This window comes from Anopheles merus, chromosome 2R (assembly GCF_017562075.2).
Source record: "Anopheles merus strain MAF chromosome 2R, AmerM5.1, whole genome shotgun sequence".
Lineage (NCBI taxonomy): Eukaryota > Metazoa > Arthropoda > Insecta > Diptera > Culicidae > Anopheles > Anopheles merus.
The window spans coordinates 9,927,217-9,941,878 of record NC_054082.1 but is presented as its reverse complement, the minus strand read 5'-3'; the positions used below and the strand labels follow the sequence as shown (position 1 = coordinate 9,941,878).

General features: G+C 48.0%; 2 protein-coding genes across 4 annotated transcripts in view; one reads left to right on the top strand and one right to left on the bottom strand.

The window, feature by feature from the left end:
• Positions 1–6,517, bottom strand: part of LOC121603510 (extracellular serine/threonine protein CG31145) — a 44,681-nt gene extending 38,164 nt beyond the window's left edge. Inside the window, exon 1 of the mRNA XM_041932344.1 lies at positions 6,499–6,517. The gene's annotated coding sequence lies outside the window, so the exon portion shown is untranslated. The remainder of the gene's footprint in view (positions 1–6,498) is intronic.
• Positions 6,518–6,728: 211 nt separating this feature from the next.
• The window catches only part of LOC121589008 (galactokinase-like), a 29,549-nt gene continuing 21,615 nt past the window's right edge, over positions 6,729–14,662 (top strand). The window contains exons 1-2 of one of the 3 annotated variants that reach the window (XM_041907538.1): positions 6,930–7,224; positions 9,146–9,337. The gene's annotated coding sequence lies outside the window, so the exon portion shown is untranslated. Of the gene's footprint in view, positions 6,797–6,929; positions 7,225–9,145; positions 9,338–14,662 lie in introns of those variants that run through there. The other 2 variants (XM_041907540.1, XM_041907536.1) reach the window with 2 other exon arrangements.

The window sequence follows — 14,662 nt, the reverse complement described above, 5'->3', positions numbered from 1 at the left end:
CATAACGGCGCAGCTACGGCGGCCACGAGGCAGAGCGAAATGCACTTGCAGGCGGGTTGAAACAAAAAATTAGGTGCAGCACCCGCCCGGCCTGGTGGGAAACTGGGTGCGAATTATCTTATGATGATAAACTCGAACTTCCCATTTGCCCTTGGACTGCAACGGGCGGGCGGGAACAGGGAGTGGGTGATACGTGTCAGTTCCGACACATTGCACGGTTTCGAGAACGAGTTCTAACCACACAGCACCCGCCCCGCTACACACCACCGGGTAGCGAAGTGCCGATGTGTGCGATGTAGCGTCTTAAGCTTGGCTTGTTGTCGGTTTGTTCGCTTTTCCCGGAAAGCTAAGTAATGCTCCCACGTAGCCATCACGTCCGATCGTGACTATGGCGGCAAACCGTTTGCTTCCGGATTCCCCACGGCTCAGCACATGAATGCACATCAAGATAGATTTTTCTTTACACTTTCTATCGCTCGGTGTGCATCCACGTTCGTTTGCCCCTCTGCCGGAGCGTCCGAGCCACCCGGCGGAGAGTGAGTTGCAATGGCGTAGAAAATAATGCACCTGTCACCCCGCCGAGCTCCATTTTTCTGCCACCATCACCACCTGCAGTCTCCAAAGAAACTACGCAAAACCCCGGAAAGAGGCGAACCCTTAAGGGTGCTCTTCTTAAAAGAAAAAGCTATGCTGTTTTTGCTGAAATGCTTCGCAAAAAGGACTTTAGACCATCCAGTGGTATTTATTCTGGAAAGCACCTTTTGCTGCACTATTTTGAATTGCATCATTGCCGTCTACTTTCCACCCGCCCGGGCTGATTATTTGCTGTGCTACCGTGCAGGACAAGGCGCATGTCTTGGGCCATCGCTTTGCTGCTGTCGTCTTAGCCGTAGTTGCGTTCCGCCAAGGAGTGTCTATTATTTTTGGTTTATTTTTTGCTCTTCCCCCTTTCTTTTTGCTGCCCCTGCAATCACTTTCAGTCCGTCGCTGGAAGAAGTCACAGGGGGAAGAACGGCTAGCAACCGGGACGAGTTAACTGATCGTACTCAATTTGCCCGTGCCCGCGGTCTGGGCTGGACTTCTTTTTGCCTCCGTCACTCTAAACAGTCACTCGCTGGTTCTCCGTTAGTACACGAACAATGCTGAAGTGCGTGATGTGGATGGCTAGCTCTGTGTGTGTGTGTGCACACCAAACCGTTGGACAGCGTGCATTCCTCATTGAAGCAATAACAATTTCCTGTGCAAATTTAAATTAAATTGTCTCAGCAGCAGCAGCAGCAGCAGCACCAGCAAGTGGATGCCGGCACCATTTGGGACTGTCCGTCTGCAGTTGTGTGTTTCCATACCGTGCTTCAGCCCGGCACTCGGGGTTCCCTGTTACCTTTCTCCCTGGCTTACGCCGTGCGAACAGGGATAGGTAACCGTGGCTTAGTTTGCTTTGAACTTGCCGCGGTAGCAGCCACTAGCCCGTTTACAAAACCGTTTTCAAGTACGATTTCAGTCTTGACTGGTCTTGACGAACGGGAAGGACCGGGATGACAGACTCCTCGCCCACCCCCCCCGGGGGGTGGCACGGAAAGAAAAAGTACCCTGGAAACGCGTTTTTAAGAGCCTCAGTTAAACTAATGAAGATGAAGATGGTGAAGCGTTCTAGTCCAGTGGACGGTACTTATGAGAATTTATTCGATTTTTATTACTTCTTGCCGGGAACGTAGAGTCTATTGGGTGCGTTTACCTTTGTCTCCGAGTGCGTCATTTTGATTGCTCTAATTTTCTTTTGCAATGAGAGTTTACGGCAACTACATATAACTATAACTAGAATTTTTAGTAGTTTTAATTCTAAATGTCTTGAAAAAAAGGACAGTTTAAGAACTAACAAATGAAAACGAAAAGATGTTGTTGTAGAAAATTCATCTTTAACGATTAACTAATAATTCAATTCCCATTCCTCCCCGGCGAATCGTCAACGATCATCGAAGGAATTTCGTTTTCACACATTAAAAAACCACCTTTTTACTTTCCTCCAAATGAATCGCTGATCAATTTTATCGTGCGCAAAATTCATACCGCTTTTTAATTTTTTTTCTTTTTTTGCTCGCTTTTCTCTCAATCCATATGCATCAAACGCACTACTACTGCTGCTGCTGCTGCTGCTGCTGCTGCGAACCTGTGCGAAACATGTACGCATAAATTAATATTACCTCTATCAGTAGAGTATATAATTGCATCCGATTAGTACAAAATGTATTCACGCGAACAAAAAAAAATGGAAAGAAAAACTTCATTATAATATCAAAACGCACCCTCGATCAATTTTGCAAGACATTTATTACCATCGGACCATCGGAATGGATGTGAAGCGTAAACACTTTTCCATTTTTATTCCTTCTCATGCTGACGGCTTTGTTATGTTGCACTGAGGATTTCATTTAAAGCAACGCAGTGAAAGCATCGACTAACCTAAATTCGTTTTTCAATCGCACGCCACAGAACCTCGAGGAAAGGTGTCAGCTTTTCCTCCCCATTTTCATGCATCACGATCTGCGACGATCAGTGATGGGGTGGTACGGGATGCACTTAAACGGTACTGGATGTACGATCAGCACTGGGGCATTGCATATGGAGGTTTATGTTGAACAAATTATGGAAAATTATTATACCATCGTATACGTCACGTCAACGATGATCCACCACCGCCAACGGCGGCACGTGCACGATCTTTATCTTGGCATGAATGTTTGCCTGTTGTCGGGTTGACGGGTTCGTGTCGTGGTTGGTTGAGACGAAACCCAACCCACCAGCAACGGAGGAATATTCTTTTTGATCGGCATAGGTAACTAGCCATGTTGGGGCTAATTAAATTAACATTAACTGCGCACGCTTGTTAATGTGCTGAAGAAGCAGACTGTTTTTCGCGAAATAGAAATTTATTCATGTACGGACAAAGACGCCTTTACTGTTCACGGGACACGTGATGATTTAGATAACACAGATAAGACACAGGTAATAAATGTTATTTAGTGCATGAATCATCCTGCAACACAGCTGCACTAAGCAGCATCAGACTTAGTGGCATAATGAAATATTCAACACTCATCAGTTCGACATGCTAAATTTCCCTCGAAAGAACATGGTAGCTATTCAAACTCTTTTGTGCAGACAGAGCCAAACGCAGCTGAGGCGAACGCAACATCCCCACCCGGCTACCATCTCTACAGCATCCAATGGGTCAGATCACCAACACCAGCACGCGAACGGTGCGCCTTCCAACTCACACTGACTCGTGCCAAAAGCGCACGACCCGCTGGGTTTATTATTTTGCCCGTCCGTGCACGGCCCGGCTACACGGCTGCTCTGTGTGTCGGGGTGTCTTCGAAATTATGCATCTTGCGAAACAACAGTTCACCCTTCGTGCCGTGCGCGATCCGTGCCCGCGGAACAATCGCGGAACCTGGCGATCTTCCTTTGCGCGAAACGGCAACCCACCGCAATCGCGCCCTTGCCCCGGCTAACCTCATGCTGCAGCGCCCAAAAGCATAAAGCTGTGGGAATGTTGCATAATACGCTCGAACTCACCCCTTTCATCTCTTTCGTGACGCACACACACACACACACATAGACATTTCCGACCGGCAAAACCAACCGACACGGCCGACGGTGGTGGTTTTTCGGTGGAGTTGCCCGTACCCGTCGAAAACAAACCAGCTGGTGGGAAGGTTGGGCTCGTGAGAAGCAGTGCGACCGTGACTCTGGAGTGGGAAGCGATCTGTGAATCTTCCAAAACACAACCAACACCACCGCCACTAACCAAACAGCTGAAATGGTGGACCATTTCGCGATAGTGACCGAAAGCGCAAAGTTCATGCAGCGGCAGCCTTCTTGCATGGGGCCAACGTAACAGATCCGCTGGGTAGAAATCAAAGAGCTGGTGGCCCGAAATTGATGCTTACAACGCCGAACGGGCTGAAATTAATTAGACACCGGCAGCGGGATTGAAAAGGCGAACGATATGGATCACATCGGAGGAGTGGTTGCTCTCATCGATTGTTCAGGGACGCTTGTTGAGGCTTTAACGAGATGACGCTTTATTACAGCAATGGGTCGTCTAGTCGTCCAAAAGAGCGATAAGTGTGGAAATGGCTCGTAACGCATTTCTTGTAAGTAAATTGGAATTGTTTAACATTTGTTAGATTGATTCTTATTCTTGATTTAAACATGTTTGACCAGGGAACATATTCCGTCAACTTTCGCGTCAAGTAAGGTACGGTAGAAATGGAAGCTTTCGCTTTGTTCTGAAGTGGAACGACCTACTCAAAACTGCATCTGAATCATAGGAAAAATAATGCACAATGTATTGTAAGTGTGAATAGGTTTTTTTTATAGTAAAACGAAATCCAACCATTAAATTACGCCTGTACCTAGTAGCAAACGAATCTTGCATGGCATGTAAAGATTACCAGAGCGAAAGCAGCTGTTTGATTCGAAGAAAATTTGTTGACTTCAATAAACCTCCTGCACGGATGCATTGATTGACGTGCTTCATGCAGCACAGGTGCTACCGGCGAGCATCTCAGTTAATTCCAGGAAATGTAGTATCCCTTTTCAATAATTGTTCGTGCATAAGTCAACAATAGGAGCCAGGAGCGTCCAGGAAAAATATGCACCATTTCCTGCAATCACCCACTGTGTGAATGATGTTTGAACATTGTTAATGAAACCCCGGGCAGCGCAGTACGTTTGCTCTTTTAGCATTACACCAGTCGCAAAAAAAGAGCATCACAGTACTCCCGTTGGGGGTTTTCATCGTCCGTATGCATCTCGATCATTCGCTGAACGGTGACCTGACCCATCGGGGCCGAATCACGCTTTGCTAAGCGATCGACCTTTGTCCGCGGAGTCTACAGATGGCGCCGATAGCCAGTTGACACAATGGAAATGGGTGCCGAACAGATTGAAAACCATCCTCCGGTTCGATTGCACCGGGCGTACCGGGGCGGGTGTACGGGAGAGCAGTGCGACAGTGACACTACACCCTGACGTTGCGCTGCAGTGTATACGCATGGTAAGCCTCAAGTGTGGTTTTACTGAACGCATGTAGTACATGTGCTAGCAGATGCATCATTTTCACGGGGTTTCTCCACCCTTGCGCTCATCGTAAGTGGTGCCTGTTGCTGCTTCCATTTTTGTTCGGCCCACCCCGCTCTTCATTCCCATCAATTTGAGTGCAATTGCGAAAACGAGTTTTGGTGTACGAGTGTCGAGATTTGAGCAATCGCAACTAAATTCCTATTTGACTCTTCATGGCGGGGTGGGTTTATCTTCATCCCCGGGATGTCCTCCTGATAGAACGATTCTCGCACCGTTTGCAGCACGCAAATATTACCTTCCAGAGGAAGTATGCAATCAATGTAGGAACAGGTGACCTGAGAGTGTGTTTGCCTTGGTATTCGGCACAGTTCGTCGCCGATTTGTAACATTATTCCCACGTCGAGTTTGGTAATTAGTTGAGAGTAGCTTCAGGCATTGTGTGCCGAATTGTACGCGATTGCTACGTTTCTAGGGTGGCTTATATGCTGGAGGTAGCGTTGGCGTTACCAGTTGTAACAGTGCCATTTCACTCTCAAGTGGCTCCAATTGAAAACTTTTGTTCTAGAACCATTTCAATATCCCCTGTACGTTTACTTGCCGCAGCGTTGATGAATCAGGACGGCATAGAAGCGTGTCATCATTGCGTTCGTTATACAAACAGGCACACGCTGTCTGACGAGTATGTGGTGCCGAGATTCGATGACGGATTCCAGGATTAGCTGTAAAGTTAGGCTACCCTCACACATTTCCAGCACAAGGATACGCACACATGCACACAGCTCAGGCAACGCAGCGTAATCAGTTCAGTGACAATTCCAAATGCAATTCCAGTGGCATGCACAAGTACAAAACCAATCTCATAAGGGTGAAAAGTTGTTGAGTTCGAGGTTGTCAGTAGTTTCGCTGCCATACAGTCGAAGTGAAAGTGGAGAACCGCTTAGATGTTTAACGCATGGGGAACGTTATTAGTTCACGCATTGTTCTACCTTAAATGCAGTGAAACTGTTTGAGGTATGGTCCTGTTTCATTAAATAAAAAAACAGGCAAAAGGGAGTGATTGGCCGAGCCAGTTCAAGCGACACTCAATTTCGTCGCCGTTGTGTACTAAACGGTACAAGCGCCACCTATCGGGAAATCGTTTGCAGTCAAACTGAAGCGCAATGAATGTTCAACGGAATGTTCCTGCAATCAGCTGCAATCTGCACTGCACAAACCTTTTACGTAATTTATAATGATAATGGGCCAATTTTAATGGCTGGGAAATTCACAGCGCTCTAATCGGATGGGCAGATTTATTTACCTGTTTTACAAAACATACCCCAAGGCTCTAATCGTTCGATTCCAGTGTTTCTGTTCAAGTAAGACTATCGAACAGATCTACCAATTAGTTTTCATTTCAAAACCACTCACCGGGAGTCAGCTGGAGCTGAGCATGTATTGAGGTGACCGTTCCCTCCACACACTGCGATCCGCACTAGAATAGAACTGATAACTTCTGCCCTCGATACGGCACCGGCCACACAACAACATCAACAACCATCCTCGAACGATCCGACCATCATCGAAGAAGGACTGATAAGCGAGGTAAGGCCTGATCGAGTACCTTGCGCTTGCGATGAGAGACTCTCCAGCGATGGGCCGGCAATCATCGGGCGAGTGACGATCGTCTTTTATTTTACATTGGATTCTGTTTCTTCCTGCATATCAGGTCTGTGTTTTGTCCGTGTGTGTGTGCGTGTGTCTGACTGGGGTTTTGTTTTCGTTCTGCTGCTGGAGCCTTTGCTGGATGGACCTTTCCCCTTGATACCCTTGACAGGCGCTTGTGTGACATCGGCACCGGGCGTACGTAATACTGCGCCGGCGCAAGTAATCAGTTCGCTTGCGTCCGTGCAACGTTCCGGTAGCTGCCCGGATTTTTGTTTTTTTGTTTTAGACACCAGGTTTAAACGGTTCTGAAGTGTGTCAATAGTGTGTAGTGCTTTTGGTGCAATCAAGCGTGGTTACAAATTCAAGGGCTCTCGTACAGTGTGTCTTATAGCCTCGCAGAACTTCGAGTGTTCAGTGTTTGTTAGTGCATTGCAATAGAGGCCAAATCAAAAGTTTCCCAAATTCGGGTCTTTCTAACCCCATAAAAAGGTAAAATTGTCTTTTAGAATCACATTTGTTTGTCTGAACTTCACCCTCCCTGCGCTGGCGCTCGATCATCACGTTTTATTACGATTGAAGCCAAAATAAACCATATCGCAATGGCAGTGAAACAGTTGCGGAACGGTTCAACCACTTACCCGTGAACCTTTGCACAGTACGCCACCCGTTCTGGCAAGTTTATTGATTCCAGCTTGAGGTACCACAATAAAGCAAGCATTCGGGAGTTTCCTTTCATCAATTTACAGCCCTTTACCGTGTGGTTCAATTCACGGGGCACAAGCATCTTCACAGCACAGCACCGCGCAGGAAAGGGGCAGCAGGATGGCAGCAGAACCATCCAGCTGTGACAGAATAATATGGCCCGCTTTGCTTTCCCGCTGCTGGCCAAGACGAAAGACGTTCTCCTAACTTTCTCCGGTCTGTTCCGGTTTGCTAGCCCCCAGCATTCGGCACCCAGCATCGGCACCCTCCGCTAACGGTGAAGCGGAACCCCACACACACGCGCGCGCGCTTGCAGATTATGGGTTTTGTATGATTTTTCGTTAGAATCGAACGTAACGGGGCAGCGTTTGCATCCCCTTCGGCAGTACCGGAAAACAGAAAAAGCACACCAGCGAGCAGTTTGACCGAGTTTTATTTCCCCCTTCTTTACCCGTAACAACGTGCTAACGTAACGGAAATGGGAAAGAGGGAGGATGGAAATGCAATCACCATCGGATTGTTTTGCCCGATGATTTACTACACCCCACCCCGTGTCTCTGTCTCTCTCCGCTTGGCCCCGGGGGAGGGAAGTCAAATCGGACGGTTTATGATTTGATTGAGTTTATTGAAATCGTAAAACGCAAAATCTTTAACGGCATTTGGAAGCGCGTTGCGGCTGTTGCACCTCTCGTGGTAAGGTTCTTGCTCCGTCCGTTCAGGTTTTGCTGGCCATTGATTAAGCGTTGAAAGTTATTTCTCAGTACAAGGAAGATTTTTTTCTCTGCTAAGTCTTTATGTTTTACTTGCGAGTTTACTACACCCCGCCCAGCACCAATCCGTTCAAAGCGCACCAGCGTAGGCAAATAGGAAGCTTACACAGACACACCGGGGTGGAATTAAAAATTAAGCATTTGCAAAAAGCAGTTACAAGCAGTTTGCCAACTCAGCGATGGAGCGATGGAGGGACAGAGACAAACAGAAAACAAAGCAGATGCAAATGAATTATTTACCGACGGGCAAAAATTGAAATCACTCAGCAAACGCCCTTCACCGTCGGTGGCAATGGGCAGCGATGGGGTTGGAGGAACTTAAAAATGCCAAAAGCTTCGTCCTCCTAACCATCCACCCATACAACCGACTTGCAGCACAGTGGGTGCACTAAAGCCGGTGCAGCCTGGATGCACACTGGTTACAAATTGGCCGGGTGGAGACAGAGATACGCAAGGGAGGGACTTTGTAGCATTTAATTATTCTTCGTCGAGAGCTTTTGCTGGTAGCGTCCTTTTTTCGTTGTGTGTGTGTGTGTGTCTTTTCTCTCCGATGAAAGTTTTGAGTTGCTTCGTCGTGTTTGAATGGTGTTCTGTTCGGGTATGTCTTTATTTATTACCATGAATATTCCCGACTGTTTCTGTTTCTGGTCCTGGTCGCACTGAGTTGGTCTTGTTTTTGGGGCGAAAGGTAAAAAAGCAGGGAAAGCAAGAAGCTTAGTGTATGCGTTGCTGACAATTTGCTGGCTACGTAGCTTTTGCTTCAATTTTCGAGAAGGGTTTTTTTGTGTGTGTGTGAAGAGTTACCGTTTCCCTTTGTGGTGGATGAGGGTTGCAAAGAACTTGGTTCTAAATCATTCAACCTACCGTCCGGAGGACGATGGCCGTACGAGTGGCTGTGCCAGACATCATTAAAGGCCCCCGCATGTTTTTCTTTTCAGCCCGCATTCTTCCACCCGGGCCCGGGCTGGATGAAATTAAATCATAATTACAACAAGACACTAATTAAGCGCTCCCACCGGCCACACGATTCTTGGCGCTTGTTGCACTTGTTCCGCGGCTGGGCTGGAGACAGATGCCGGCGAGCGGCTGTAACACACGGCTTTGATGACCATTTAGTGGTGCGTGTAAAGGTATGTCGCCGCGTTTGAAAGATACCGTACCGGGGAAGAAATTGGAGAGCACTAGCATTTGCATAATGAGTGTTACTTGTCAACGATTATTTTTTTGTTTGCTGCGAGGGACAAAGAAAAAACACGCTGTGCCTTGTAGAATTACATCAAAAAAACCTCACCACTTTCTAGCAATCTGCTAACTCGCATCGCAGATCCAGAAAAGAAGGATTCAATCGGACGGAAATTGTACAGCTCTTCACTCTCTCATCCACTTTTCAATTAAGACCAAGGCTTCGCAATCTTCTCTGCCACTTGTCTTGTCTGGTTACGAGTGATTTGTAGTAATTACACCTCTACTGTTGCGCTTGTCGGTCCCCTTAATGGGTTTGTTTGTATGTGTGTGTGGGGGGTTGTTCCTACTGCTCATTACAACCCAACTCCACCCGTCCGTCCGCACGTTCAAACTCAATCAAGAATCAGCACGCTAATGGATTATACACATTCAATGGTCTGTCCAGAAACAAATGAAGCTAAATTTCCCCGAGCCCTTTTGCAGGGGGGCGATCTTCTTCCGGGACTGCTTCCATCCGATCGATCGATTATCGCCTCTAATGGGTTTATCTGAACGTACCTGGCGGGAGTGACGTTCGCATAAAGTAGGGAAGCATCACCATCCCCCCTAATTCACGCCGAGTAAGCTGAAGTCCGCGAAATGGGCGCTAAATTGGGCGCAAATTTTTTGTTTTGCTCCTCCGACGGGGCCAGCTAATTGATATCTATTGACAATCAACGGACGGTGGAGATAGGGGGTGTTTAGAAGGTGCTATTAAATCACGCGCGAAGAAGGTAATCAGCCTAGGCGCATAGGCGCACTGTGTGAAGCGCGTATGTAAAAGTTCCGCTACTTCCAGCAGGCGAGAAGCTGACTCCCATACGAGCGCGCCCGCATGGGAATGAGTCGAAAACGGGAGGGACTCCATGGTCTTCTAATGGATTAATAATAGCAATAAAGCTAATTCCCGCTGATTGTATGTTTTGATTAAGGTGGGTGGTTTTCCCTTTGCGCCTTGCCTTCTTGTCCCTGAGTGGCTTCTTGTGTGTTTTGCTCTTTCTAGTGCCCCTCCTTCCAGAGAAATGTGTCAGTAACCAGAGAATGAATCGTAACCTTTTGACTCGTGCAAACGATACACGATGCAAAGTAATGAGGCAAGAGGGGAGCGATTCCCCCCCCCCCCTCCCCTTCTATTAGCGGGCTGAAGCTTTATCATTATCATGTTAGGATCGGTAACGATTGCTACCTTCCGTGGTAGGTGTTAAACTGAGTTGTTATGACCTGACCGATTGAAGATGAAATAGAGAAATGGATGATGCAAATGATGTGATTGGTAAAAATGAGATGAATTGGGCTTTGGAGATATAGAAATTCTTAGTGATCAATTCTTTCTTTTCAATCCACGAATCAACAAATGAGCTCCAGAGAGGAGTAAGAAATCACTTATTACATTAAGAGCTTTTTTAAAAGAGCTCTTCTTGATAAATTTGAAGCTAAAGGCAACAATTCTTGTATCACATATCTTGGCACCCCTGGCAAATTTCCCTCATGTTGTTCCCTTGCACCTTGAGCTCTGCAATATTCACACAGCACGCAAATGCACAGAAAATGCATCATTAAATAGGCACCCGAGTGACGCTAACGCTGACTCACGCTTACCTTTCGACCGCCTCATATTACAGTGCAACTGCATCTAAACAAACGCCGGTCGAGATGTAGCCAAAAAAACACACACACACTCTGCAACCTTTTCCCCTACCTATGACACCGAGGGCGTTAGATTAGCTAGTGCTTGTGAAATTCTAAAAACAAAACGGTAAGAAAATAATTTACACGCCTCAGAACGCGGGCGGGTGTGTGTGCGCGCGTGGTGTCGTAATTTTGTGCACTTGCTGTTTTAAAATACCTAAATGGCTGCCCGAGGGTTTTTAAATACGCCTAACGGATGTTGAGCTGCACCTTTACGGTGGTTTTTGCGGACCCGTGAGCTAGAATGATGCGAAAAGAACGCACATACCGGGGCGGCCGCGGGCCCCCGGGGCTGACCATCCAGAGGAGGGTTGTTACCCCGCGCAAGCCCCAAAGTAACGCTACTCTCCCTCCATCGCTCCCCTCGCAAACTTACCCCGTGCGATGCGCCCGGTCGATGAAATGGACGTGTTGTCGGGTTGAGAAATTTCCCACTATCTCCCACTCCACCTTTGTTTAGGTTCTTTCGCACTTTTGCAGCAATTATCGGGGCGGCAGCTTTCAGCACGATTTGAGGTAGAATTTAACTCCGGCCGGAGCGCTGGGCGGCCCACGATCGTTATCGCGTTGCGGGGCACCACACGTTCGATGGCGTGCCGGATCGTAATGCCGGAATGCTCAACACCTCAGCCAACCCTGCTGGGCACACGAGCGATGCGAAGCATGATGCGCTTACCGCCGGGGCAAAGATTTCAATTAAGAAATCTCCCAGCCTGGCGTTTGCTGCAGGTTGTGTTGGAATTGCTTTTCTTCGCAGCGAGAAAAGTGAGCCTTCGATGGCGGAAACACGTGTCGAGCGGTGGTTTTAATTCACGCGTACACATGCGGACACACTGGAGACGGGAAGGCAGGGTTCCGTTGGAGTGCAGATACACTTCAGACACACACAATTTCACACAGCTTTAGCAGCCGTGGTAGCTTTATCGGCTCGTCTTAACACGGACCTGTCAGCGGCTCTAATCCCAGGGAGCAATCGAAACCGAAACGGCCGTCACTAGCGGATAACTGAGAGCGCTGTCACACTGGTGCTGGTTTGTGTGCGGGCACATCGTTTGCTACCGAACATTCACGCACGGCCATTCACGGCACCACACACACACGTTTGGCCTCAGTTGCATCGCTGATCATTGCGCTCGGTTTCCCACTTTCTTTGCCCACTCCAAGTCATTCGATCTGTCTGACTGCACGGTGAATTTGTGTAACAATAAGCCGTATGTACCATCGGTCAACCATGTGTGTGTGTGTGTGTGTGTGTGTGTGTGCGATGATGGGCAATGGTGGCCACGAAACCATCTTTCCCACTCCCCGAATGCTGCAACATGTTTACTGCAGCGACCGCATCAAACCGACCGGGCCGCGCGATCAGCGAGATAAGGCCGTTGCAGTTTCGCGACCGTTTCGTGGCGAGTCTCCCTGTGTGTGTGCCACTGTGTCTTTGTAGTCGGAGAGATGATCTCGCACAAAAGGAAAGGGGGAAGATTTATTCGGTGGCCGTAAATTAATTAAGAGCCATACGGTTACGAGAGCAGCGACACGCGGTCACAGCTTCAACCGTCTTTCAGCCTCTTTCGCTTCTGGCCGGTTTCGCGCTGGTTAGTGGTGCGTAGAGTGCACGCTGGGCGATAGGTTAGGGATTTTTGGCAGCCAGCAGTCTGCAGTGCGAATGGGTGCTTTTGTAGCACAAACTATTGCTATTGTTAAAAAAGCGCACTGTTGCATAGGGAGCGTTGTTCGGGGGTGCCGCATCAGCAGGTTAAATATTTACAGTCGATTCCAATTTGCATTCGTGTTTGCACATGATATATGTAGCGGCGGTTCGAGTCGTTCGGAGGTCTTAAATATTTATGAATGAAAAAAAAGCCACAATTTGCAGTCAACTTGTTCTACTGTGCTAGCTGTATTGAGAGTTCAAGCAAACTTGTCGTTTTGTTTGGTTTGCTGATGGATACAGTTTTGTGTAAGACCATATATTTGCTGCTGGCGATGCAGCGCAGAGGATGCAGTAACTGTGTGATCACGCTGCACCATTTAGCATGCCGTATTAGAATTAGAATCGCCTAATTTGTATTCCAGCGTCGCTTCAACCAGGTACCATGACGAGACAAGCGTACCAAATGCATTACTGTTAAGCGGTTTTGTTGCATTTACTTGTTTTGCAGCAGATTGCTACCAATGTGTGAATAACGAATAAAGAAGAACAAAAAACTGCTCTTGAAATGACGGAAGTGATCGTTTGACAATCAACTGATCGATTCGATAACGCTCGCGCTTAACCTTCCAACCCATAAGCTACGACGTGAGAGCTGCCTATGCCTAGACTTGTTTTTCTGTTAGGGTTTTATTTGCTTTTGCAAGAAAAAAAAAGGATTTATAGCCTAAAGGGGAAACTTAAACGATCGTCCAGCTGACAGGTCATCGGACACGGCGTCAACACCGACCCCGTCCCGGACAGGTCGTGGAGGATGAGAGGCGCCACGATTACGAAGACTCGCGCGCGACCATGAGCTACGGTGTGATGCATCTATCTCCCATGATTGCATCTTTTGCAACAGCACACAAACACTCACACACACAAACACACTCACACACATACACATATGTGTACGGGCACGTGCGAAAACAGCAAACAGACTGCGCTGGTACCAGCCCGTAGAAACCCGGGAAGGGATATTGTTTTGATGTTACGCGCGAAAACCCGGTCAGAGGGCCACGCACGGTACCCGGTCAATGTTGGCGAGTTTGGTTGCAAATGTGGTGTGTAGCTTCGAGTTAGTCCACTCCTCACACACACACACACACACACACTTAATACCCGCCCAAGACACCCATGGAACAGGGCCCGATACCAGCCCGTTCCAGTGCCCTTGAGTTGCGGCTCAAACATGTCCAGCTCACGGGGAAAGGGTGTGGCTCTAAGGGGCTGAGTTTCTTTTTGCTGCCTTACTCCCACCGCCCCACTCACACGGCTACTCACTCATGCCGTCATGCACGGACATGGGGTCGCGTACTACTAATACGGGCAAGTAGCAGTTGCAGTTTAACTGGTTGCTGGAAAGAAAACCTGTTCCGCGAGCTTTGGCGCTCTGTATGCATCGAGCCGCTTCGGTATTGAACTTCAACTGCAAACGTCAAGGATCAATCCCCGGCCCCGGTGAGTGCCCGGAGGTCGCTCCACCGTGTTCCGGTTTCGCTTTCGTCGTACGGCGGCTGCACGTGCAGGTTCGCATTTGCATTTCGCAGTCGCAATACGGGCCATTTGGAAGGCTTGGAGGCTGCAATCCCGCCCATTGACCGACTCCCATATCCCCCCCCCCCCCCCCGGACCATTGCATTGAAGCAGTAGTGTGGACTTTTGGCGTCTGGAAAATGGAGCATTCCAATTGAAAGGGAGAGGAGGGTTGATGGTTTGATCGATGTTATTGTAACTTCAGGCGTCGAGTTTAGTGTAGCGATGTTGGAGCAGGATGAAAGTACTTCGGTGTGAGTTTGTTTGCGTCTTGGTACTTGCGATGTAATGCATGATTTGCTATTCGTTGGTTTGA